This window comes from Podarcis cretensis (genome assembly GCF_951804945.1).
Source record: "Podarcis cretensis genome assembly, chromosome: 3".
In the NCBI taxonomy this organism is placed as follows: domain Eukaryota; kingdom Metazoa; phylum Chordata; class Lepidosauria; order Squamata; family Lacertidae; genus Podarcis; species Podarcis cretensis.
This window is the reverse complement of record NC_137172.1, coordinates 12044875-12056021: the sequence shown is the minus strand read 5'-3', so window position 1 is coordinate 12056021 and position 11147 is coordinate 12044875.

The window sequence follows — 11147 nt, the reverse complement described above, 5'->3', positions numbered from 1 at the left end:
TGAATCTGGAAGTGTTTCTGGAGGTTCAGGTGTTTACTACATTTAATTATAAGACTCTGAGGATTTAAATACGTGTCTGAATTTAGGTACAGTTAAAACTGTATTATTAATATCTGATCTTAATTAAGGGTTAATTTTTGTGCTGTACCAATTTAGTCAATTTTGGACTCTTGTTGCAATATCTGAGAGACGTTAACCTTGTTAACCTTGTTACCTCTATATCTTACCCACATAGTATATTACATTATACAGTATACTAGGAAGAACTAAACTTAAATATACAAATGCCGAACGGTTCTAAGAAGGGGGTGGCAACACCAGCGGAAAGGAGGCCTTCAAAACAAGAAGAGGGGAAGGAGGCAAGAGATATTAGAGATTATGACAGCTTGATGGCCGAAATAAGAAAAGAATTTAAAAATAATGAACAGTATATTGAGAGAAAATTGATGGAGGTACAAGACACTCTAGACAAAAAATTGGAGGAAGTGGTAGGGGAACTGAAAGGGAAAGTTAAGGATCTCTCTGTAAAAGCTAAGGTTTTGGAGGATTCAGTGAAAAGGGTTCAAAAGGACACGAAAGACAGTAGGAAAGAGATGGACAGGATTAGATTAGAAGTTAAAGAAATAGGAGCAACACAGGAAGAGTTGTTGGACAACATGGCTATGACGCAGATGCGTCAAAATCAATCTAACCTAAAACTTAGAGGAATACCAGAGGATTTAAATGAGAATATTAGAGTTAAAGTGGTGAAAGAGCTGGCAATATGGCTAGATAGAAAAGAAGAAGAGATAAACCATTGCTTGGTAAACATATTTCGAATAAGAACAAAATCGGCCAAGGCCAGAGGGAAAAAATTGCCAGGAGATGTAATAGCCATGTTTAACTCATTGGAGATAAGAAACGAAATTTTGAAACAGAACTATGTCAAAAGGTTATATATTGAAGAAAACCCAATTATTATTTACAAAGAGATTCCTTCTAGATTTCTTCGAAGGAGGGACCCATATAAAAAATTAACAAATCAACTGAAGAAAAATGGGATCTTGTATAGATGGGAGTTTCCGGAAGGTATTTCATTCTATTTCAAAGAAAAAAAGTTTAAACTGTCCACTATCTCAGAACTTCAAAAATTTGCAAGGAGATACGAGAAGGACCTGGGGAAAATGATGGGGGAGGAGGAGGTAGAGAACCAGCAAGGAGAAGAAAAAGGAGGGAGTGAAGAAGAAGAAAGAGAGGAGAGCTCAATAGGAGAAAGAGAAGAACTAGAGGAAGGAGACAAAGAACACTAAATTGTACATAGGTTTAATAAGTTAATTAAATAGTATATAACAGATGGCATTAAAAATACTAAACTGGAATGTGAATGGATTGAACAATAAAAATAAAAGGAATCAGATTACTCACATATTACTGAAAAAGAACTGTGACTTAATATGTCTCCAAGAGACGCACATAATAAATAAGCATAAGAGATTACTAAGCAATAAGAGATTGGGAATAGATTTTGTGACATCAGATAGAGTGAAGAAAAGAGGGGTGGTAATATACATAAAGGAAAAATATGATCCACAATTATTATACAAAGATGACCAAGGGAGAGTAGTCATTGTTCAAATGGTGTTTCAGGGAGAAAAAATAATTGTTGTGGGAATATATGCCCCAAATGATAAAAAATCAGCCTTTTATTTGGAATTAGGAGACAAATTGATGGAATGGATGGACCAAAAAATGATATTGATGGGTGACTTTAACGGGGTGGTGTCCCCAAACCTAGATAAGTCAACAAAAAAACAGGAGAAGAAGGAAGGTAAATTACCGAGATCCTTCTTTGATATGGTAAAAAATCTGGGACTGATTGATGCGTGGAGACTTAAAAACCCCACTACAAAACAATATACTTTCTTCTCAAACCCAAATCAGAGTTGGGGGAGAATAGACAGCATTTGGATTTCGAAGGAACTAACTCAAAATCTAACTAAATCGGAAATTCTTCCAAGAACTATATCTGATCATAATGCGGTCTCCATTGAGCTAAAAGGTAGAGATATCCGAATGGTTAGATGGAGGATGAATGAATTTTTATTTAATGATCAGAAGATTGTAAATAAGGCAATAGAGACAATAGAAGACTATTTTAAATGGAATTTAAATGGGGAAATTGCTATAGAGACTGTGTGGGACGCAGGAAAGGCAGTTATGAGGGGCTTCTTAATACAGAAAAATAGTCAAGTAAGAAAAGAAAAAGAGACAAAGAAGGAACAGATCCTAACACAGATTATGGAAAATGAAAGAAAGTTGACTATCAATCCCAATGAGGAGATCGCAAAACAGAATATAAAGATATTACAAGCTAAATTTTCTACAATAATCGACCAAGAGGTAGAATGGAAAATTAAAATGATGAATCAGAGAACGTTTGAGTCAGCAAATAAGATAGGAAAATACCTGGCGTGGCAAATAAGAGAAAGAAGAAAACAAAATACGATTAGTAGGATAAGGGAAGGAGAAAGGATTGTGGAAGAGCCAAAAGAGATAAGAAAGATATTTCAAAAATATTACAAGGATTTATATAAAAGAGGAAAGGAAACAAAGCAAGAAATAGACCACTTTTTACAAGTGCATCACCTAAAACGAATTTCAAAAGAAGAAAATGAGATATTAGACCAGACAATTACTCAAGAAGAGATAAAAAAGGCTATTAAAAGGATGAAAAGTGGGAAAGTCCCAGGGCCAGATGGCCTTTCAGCCAAATATTATAAAACATTAAGTAACCAAATATCCCCAGTGCTAGGAGAAGTGATGAATAATATATTAAAGGAAGGAAGGATCCCGAACACCTGGAAGGAAGCATATATTACTTTGATTCCTAAAAAAGATGTAGATACTCTGGAAGTGAAAAACTATAGGCCAATTTCATTATTAAATAATGATTATAAACTATTCACAGATATAATGGCAGAAAGACTAAAAAAGGTTTTGAACAACAAAATACATAAAGATCAAACGGGTTTCCTTCCAGGGAGGCAATTAAGGGAAAATGTAAGGAATCTGATAGACATTATTGAATATTTGGATATGAGTATAGACAGACAAGCGGCCTTGGTATTTATAGACGCTGAAAAGGCGTTTGATAACATCTCATGGGAGTTCTTGAAGAAAAGTCTGGAAACGATGGGAATGGGAGAGAAATTTAGAAGAGGGATAGAAGCAATATACAAGGAACAGAAGGCAAAATTGGTAATAAACAACACCACAACAGAATATTTTGGTATATATAAAGGAACTAGACAGGGTTGCCCCCTGTCCCCTTTACTGTTTATAACGGTACTAGAAATACTGAATGAGAGACTGAGGGGGGCAACAGAAATAAAAGGAGTGCAGGTAGGAAAGAGGGAATATAAAATCAAGGCCTTCGCAGATGACATCGTACTAACTTTAGAAGACCCAAAAAAGAGTGTAAAAGAAGCTTTACTAAAGATTGACGAATTTGGAGCCGTGGCAGGACTTAAGATAAATAAAAATAAAACCAAAATGTTGGTTAAAAATTTAACAAAGGAAGAAATAATAGATTTAGAGAGAAGGACGGAAATTGCAGTAGTTAAGAAAGTGAAGTATCTTGGGATATGGGTCACAGCTAAGAACATAAATTTATATAAGGATAACTATGATGTCACCTGGAGGAGTATAAAGAAAGACATGGAATTTTGGGGGAGGATGAAACTCTCCTTTTTGGGGAGGATAGCTGTTGTCAAAATGAATATTCTGCCTAGAATGCTATTTCTATTCCAGACCATCCCCATACTTAAAGACCTAAAACAATGTAAAGAGTGGCAGAGAGTCTTGGCAAAGTATATCTGGCAGGGGAAAAGGCCACGGATAAAAATGAAAATTTTGATAGATAAAAAAGAAAGAGGGGGCTTTTCTCTCCCGGATCTAAGTCTATACTACGAAGCGGCCTGTATACTTTGGTTAAAAGATTGGATAAAACTGGAGAATAGAGATCTACTGGATTTAGAAGGCTTTAATAATTGGTACGGATGGCATTCGTACCTTTGGTATGGGAAAGTGAAGGTCCACAAGAGCTTTCTAAATCATATTTTTAGAGGACCTTTATACCAATCATGGGAAAGGAATAAAAATCTCCTTGAAAGAAAGACCCCATGGTGGATCTCACCAATTGAGGCTTTAACGGTGAAGAAAACAAACATGGAGGAAAAAAACGCCACCTATGAGGAAATGTTAAGAAAAACAGACCAAGGGCCAAGACTTAGACCTTATGAAGAGATAAAAAATTTATTCACTGGGTGGTTGCAATACCACCAGGTGAATGACTTGCTAAAAGAGGACAAGAAGAAGTTGGGTTTTGATGACAAAAAATCAAAATTCAATGTAGAAGTAATAGAAGGCAAAAACAAAACCCTATCTAGAATCTATGACATACTTTTAGAGTGGTATACAAAGGACGAGGAGGTGAAGGAGGCAATGATTAAATGGGCAATTGACTTTGGTTATAATATCGATTTTGAAAGGTGGCTGGAAGTGTGGAATTGTAATATAAAGTTTACAGCATGTATGTCTCTGAGAGAAAATGTTTGGAAGATGCTATATAGGTGGTACCACACCCCTGTGAAGTTGGCCAAAATGTATAGACTAAAAGATAAGAAATGCTGGAAATGTGGGGAGGTGGAGGGTGACCTATATCATCTATGGTGGACATGCAAAAAGGTGAAAGGCTTTTGGGAATCGGTTTACAATGAGCTTAAAAGAATATTTAAATACACTTTTCCCAAAAGACCCGAAGCCTTTTTGCTGGGAATGACGGGTAAAGATATTAAGAAAGAAGATAGAACGATATTCCTCTATGCCACCACAGCAGCGAGAATTTTATTGGCACAATATTGGAAAGTGGAAACTATCCCCAATATAAATGATTGGCAAATTAAAATGATAAATTATGCTGAGCTTGATAAATTAACAGGTAAATTAAGAGACCACGATGAACAGAAATCTCTGAATAATTGGAGTAAATACTGGAACTATATTGGAATAAATGCTTAATGTGATTGGCGGGGTCAGAACAATACTACCAGCGTGTGAATTTAGGCCTATAGATTAAAAATCAAATACGTAATGGAAGCAGATATTTGATACTTACCAAAAGGATGGAAGGAAGTCCAGGAGGTGGTTTTTGCGTGTGTTTTTTTTTTTTTTTTAAATCGTTTACTGTTTTGTGAAACAGCCAGATTAATCTATCTTTGTATAGTTAGAGAGAGGAAAAAGTTGGCTTGTATATCCTGACGCTTTTTTTGTGTTTTTTTTTTTGTTATAATTTTTTCTTTTGTATCTGTTTGTATGTTTGTTATGTGTATAACCTCAATAAAAATGTATTTGGGGAAAAAAAAAAATGAAATGTATTAAAGAAGGGATGCAGGCATGGGCGGGTATCGCCTCCGAGGTGAAAGCACTTCCCTCAGTTATCACAGATATATGAATATCATTTATTTTTTTAGCCAAAACCAATAACAGCAAATACATTAAACAATAAAATACACCACAAGGTAAAAAAAAATAATTTTAAATTAAAACCAGGCATTCTGTCAGATGTGTTTGCTCCCCTGAATAATTTAACTTTAAACCCCCCACAAACTTTTCTCCTTAAAATTGCTGCTCCAAAGGCCAAAACAGGCCACTTTTTCCAGAGGTGTGGGGGACGCTGTCCCCTAATAAAAAGTTAAATCAGATGCTCAATCAATCTATCAACTGGAATGTTTAAATCTCTGAACGCGGCTGTTGTTAAATCTTCCTAAATTGCGCAAACCAGTAAGTAGTGCGTAAGGCTTCAGGTCTATTGCCTCCAAATGGGCAAACACTCACTTCATGTGCCGTTTTCTCAAAGCTCAAGATTATAAAAAAAAAACCTCCCTAAACGCAACAACGTTGCAAAAGAGAGTAGCTGGCTTTTCAACTATATCAATTGAACATGCCCAAGCACCAGCGCTTTTGACCTGAAGGAATTGGTGACAAAATTTGCAAAGGAAAAGGCACACAAAGCAAGACTTAAATTTTAACATCACATTTCGCAAGGTTGTGCGCCAAAACATTTTATTTTGCATTTGAGGAAGGTAATCAAGGGTTGCTGCATTACTACTTATTGCAATTTAAGTTAAATTCAGCGGTTTCAAGTTTTTCGCTTTTCGTTTTCCTACAAGACACCCGCTTTTGAAATTCGAAGTTAGCGGTCAGGTTTGGGGGTTGTAAGTCGCTAGCCTTGCCTAGGACACCAGCACTAGTTCCAGAGAACTATGGCATAATGGGGACACACATACAACAACAACAACAACATCAACAACTACGACATAGTGCGTAGACTGGAACTGCAAAGCCATAAAGGCATTTATCCATTTGACATTTGTGGTGCTGGTTACATAGTGAGGGTGAGGAGTTTGCATGGGGAGTTGGACATACCAAGGGGCTCCAGTATTGGGGGGGGGGGGTGCGGCAGGAAAAGGGTCTGGCTAATACGGTGTAGTGGTTAGAGCATGGCCTTTGATGGGCGGGTCACAGCCTGATCCAAGATGGGCTGCAACAGGAGCACTACCACCATGCAAACGTACGATAAATGATGGGGAAGTAGATTCCCCAAATGCATGTTTGGGTTAAAACTGGGTCTGAAAAGATTGAAGATCCTTGGGTTAGAGTGTCAGGCTACAACCTGGGAGGCCAAGGGTTCAAATCCTCCCCCCCCCCCACTCAGCCATGAAGCTCACGATACCTCTGTTCTGATACAACATTCACAAAAACATGAACAATCTCTTTAAAATAACAAACATCTGGCTGTTGTCAATATCTATTGTGTCCCTGTGAGGACATGAGTTCTAGTTATTCAGGCTTTACATGACTGGCACCTACAAACTCCAGCCCCCTGGCAGTGACTAATACCTGCCCTGGGACCTCTTTTTTATTTTTTGGATGAATTAAACATTTGGAAAAGACATCATCTAACTGTACAATCCATAACCTTGTAACACTTATGGAACCTTCCTTTTCTCGCTTTTATTCATAAAGCTATTCCGATCTGCTGTATACAGTTGTGTTTTATGATATGCTAAGCAGTATAATCGATTAGGGTACTATTTTCTAATTCATGCTAGTTGCTTATTTCCCTTTAAGACTGGGTCTAAATCCTGGGCTGAAAATGAAGCTCAATAAATGATGGAATGCAGGAGATTTCAATCTGTGTAAGAACTGCTGAGCTCCTGTGTGCCTTTTCCAAAGAGTATATAAGCTGAAGACTCTCCAATATGTTTTGCACACCAAGCGGTGGCCTAGTTCGCTTCTGTGATTGGAGCAGTCTTGACCGTAACAGAACACTTATTCCCCCCAAAAAACTCTGTAAGTTAAAATTACTGAGTTGGCTAGAGACTCAGAGTTATAACAATATTTCCAAATCAATTGAGAATAATTTCACAAAAGTCAGTCCCACTTTCTCTCATTGAAACTACAATTACTACTGAACTTCAAACAAAACATTAACAGTTGTGGGAACTCTAACCCAGTCCTCACAATATCTATTTTACAAAAGCCTAAAACTGTGAAGTTACAGACCACTAAGAACACTGTAAATAAGAAAACACTACTTGGATAGCAGTATTGGAGTTTTTTTCCTTTTCCCCTGGAACGATTAATGCACAAAATGATGTCACCTTCATTAAAGGATAGTCCATAACTCTTCATACTATGCCGGGTGTTAGACTAATTATATACTAAACAATTCAGAAGTTAATTCCACCTCAGCACCTTTATTGTTCCCCAAGGTGCTTACAACTAAGTTCCAGGACGAAGGACGTGTCTCAATGGTTAAAACTGGAGCGGCTAATGGTTATGCAGAGACCAACAAACCAGTCACTGTTGTTTAGACTCGGGGCTTGTTGTGACACATATTTGCATATCTAATTATGCAAATAAAATGTGAGATCACCTTAACCTTAGGCTTCAAGAACAAGCTGCAACAGGGAGAGTTGTCGTACAACACTTATGAAAGACAAACTCATTGGGGCAAGCCTCTGGCTGCTGAGAATACCCTCTGCATGACCTTGCCAGCTAAACGTAATGCACAGATGCAACAACCAAGAGGTGCTTCTCAGGGCAGTCAAGGGTTTATAGCGCTAGGGAATCATAGTCTTGATGGCACAATAAACTCGTACAGGCTGCACTCCGAGTAAGTCCCACAGAACACAGTGGGATTTACTTCCTAGTGTACACACAAACACAGAGGGGGTGAATAACAGCCTTGATCAAATAGCAGAAAAGCAATATTCCATCCATATTTGTTTTATTCATCATTAAACATATTTTTAGCCCCTTCTCTATCGCAAGAGCTCAGGTTTGGTCACAATACCATTACAAATCTCATCAAGAGGCCCGTTCCATGTGACGTAGGAATGGCACCATTTAGTTTGATGGCACCTACTCTTTGGGGCACCCTCCCATCACACACCTTTGCTCTGGGCCCCACTGCTGCTGCTTGCAGGCTTCCCCATGGCTCCTGAGTACAGGATTTGATGAGGCTTTGGTCTGATCAAGCCAGGCTCTTCTTAACAGTCAACACTGGGCTGTTGAAGAGGCTAAATAGACTTCTCTGGCAGCAGCAAACAAAAGGTGCTTCACAGTGATTCCCTCTAGAATTTGTTCTCAGTCTGTGCCTGGATGTATTTGATAGGAAAAACGTCCACCTTTGGTCCCCACTCTGCATTCAGCTCTCACTTGTGGCTCCTAGAAGCAGTCAGCATGTGACAAGAGGCCACACCCTGGGAATGGTTTTGACTAGCCGGCTAAACCAGGGGAGAGTAGTTGATGTGTCTCAAAACCTCAGTGAGATAGGGGCTCACCTAGACAGCATCTTAAAAAGCAGAGACATCACCTTGCCAACAAAGGTCAGTATAGTTAAAGCTATGGTTTTCCCAGTAGTGATGTATGGAAGTGAGAGCTGGACCATAAAGAAGGCTGATCGCTGAAGAATTAATGCTTTTGAATTAGGGTGTTGGAGGAGACTCTTGAGAGTCCCATGGACTGCAAGAAGATCAAACCTCTCCATTCTGAAGGAAATCAGCCCTGAGTGCTCACTGGAAGGACAAATCGTGTAGCTGAGGCTCCAATACTTTGGCCACCTCATGAGGAGAGAAGACTCCCTGGAAAAGACCCTGATGTTGGGAAAGATGGAGGGCACAAGGAGAAGGGGACGACAGAGGACGAGATGGTTGGACAGTGTTCTCGAAGCTACCAGCATGAGTTTGACCAAACTGCGGGAGGCAGTGGAAGACAGGAGTGCCTGGCGTGCTCTGGTCCATGGGGTCACGAAGAGTCGGACACGACTAAACGACTGAACAACAACAACAGCATGTGAAGACATGCTCTTGTGGATTGAGTGGATGAGACCAAGAGTGGGTCCAATGGTCAAGAAGGCAGTTTCCGCACGCTTGCCGTAGTGGGGAGTGAGGGGTAGATGGGGCTCACCAACCTGGGAAGGCAGCCCACCTAGGAGAAGGAAAACTCAGATCCTAAACCTCCGCTGCCTTGCAGGATATCCTCAGGAGAAAAAAAGGCTGAGGACTAAACCCTACACAAATCCGGAGTGGAGATCTGAAACAGTTGGAAGGCGCCTTGTACACCTCCTTCCAGCAGCTCCTGCAGCCAAGCTGGTGCCAAATTGATTGCTCTCCTTTCCTTTGAACTATTATCCATGAGGCTGAGAGGGGGTCTTGTCATCCGGGCAGCCTTGTGCCCCAGGGAGGTCACAACACTGCTGTTAATGCAATAGCTTTATTTCACCCCCAGAGGCACACTCCATTGTCTCTCAAGACAGACGGATGCCAACAGCTGCACTCTCAGTATGGTTTTAACACTGGAGAGCACCCAATATTTCTTCTAGCTGTTGGTTCATTTTGACATTTAGGTTATCGCTTCTACTGGGAAGTGCAGCTCCCAATATGCAACAATAATTTCAAAGTACAACACACTTGGGAGCTTAGCATTTTATGAAAATAGCATGGTAAATCCATACATATTGCAAGGTTTCTTTCTGGTTAAAGAGAGTTTTGTTTTGCTCACCCTATGTTGTTCTTCACACTTACATCTCCCCCCAGGAAGGTAGACTGTCACATTTAACAATGTGCATCCCTGTACGTACAATTAGTGTGTCTTTTTTATTCTGAGGCCAAGAGGAGAAGGATGTTCTGCCTACTTTCCCCCTTGTGCTATTGTACACAACGGCAGGCTCACTTTTTCTAATATAATACCACAAGAGATTTGCAGCAATGCTTCCAGAGCTTCAATAAATGTATCAGATTTGCATTTTAAGGCATCCATTTCAGTTTTCCTCTTGTTTTTCCTGAACAGACATTGGCAGCCCACAGGCCATCCTCTCTCCACTAGTCTTTACACATCCCAAAGGTTGTTCCTGCCTAACCACCTGTATCTTTCAACTGGTAGTTTGAGGACCTGATTCCAGTGTGAAATATATGAATGTTACACATTCAGCATGACCAAAAGACAAAAATGCCACACTGTCTTTGATGAGCTCTCCTGAAAATGTCTTTTAAAAAATGTTCATAATGGGATCAGCCTGCCATTTTTCAAAGTCGCACTAAATTTGCCAGACTGCTCTTGTTCAGTTATAAATACGCATTTGCTAAAATGTTCGCCTGCAAAGTTGTTTCGCGCAGTTTGCTCCATTTTATAGCAGTCAGTCCCATCGTCACTAGTTTCTAATGGGAAAGATGCACATAAAATTGTATTGAAAGGGTTTCAAAGCAAAGCCTACCGCAGAGTTAAAATAGATCACGGAGGTCATTTTCTGTTATGCAAGAGAATGAGCTGTTTGGCTTTTTTAAAGACATTCTTGCAAGCTGAACAATATACAGAAGACAGCTGAGTGTGTGCACATACATATGTATCTTCAACACACCTCTTGAGCAACAAAAGGTGTTAAGTAATAGGCAGTTTTCTTTTCTTATTGTCTGGAAACAGTCCAGCTACTTGGAAGTGTTGTTTGAAGTTTTACATAATTTATAGAGGTGTTGCTATGGGCATGTTTTTCAAAAGGAAAAAAGTCTACGAGGGGAAAAGAAAAAGAATCAAACGACAGAAAA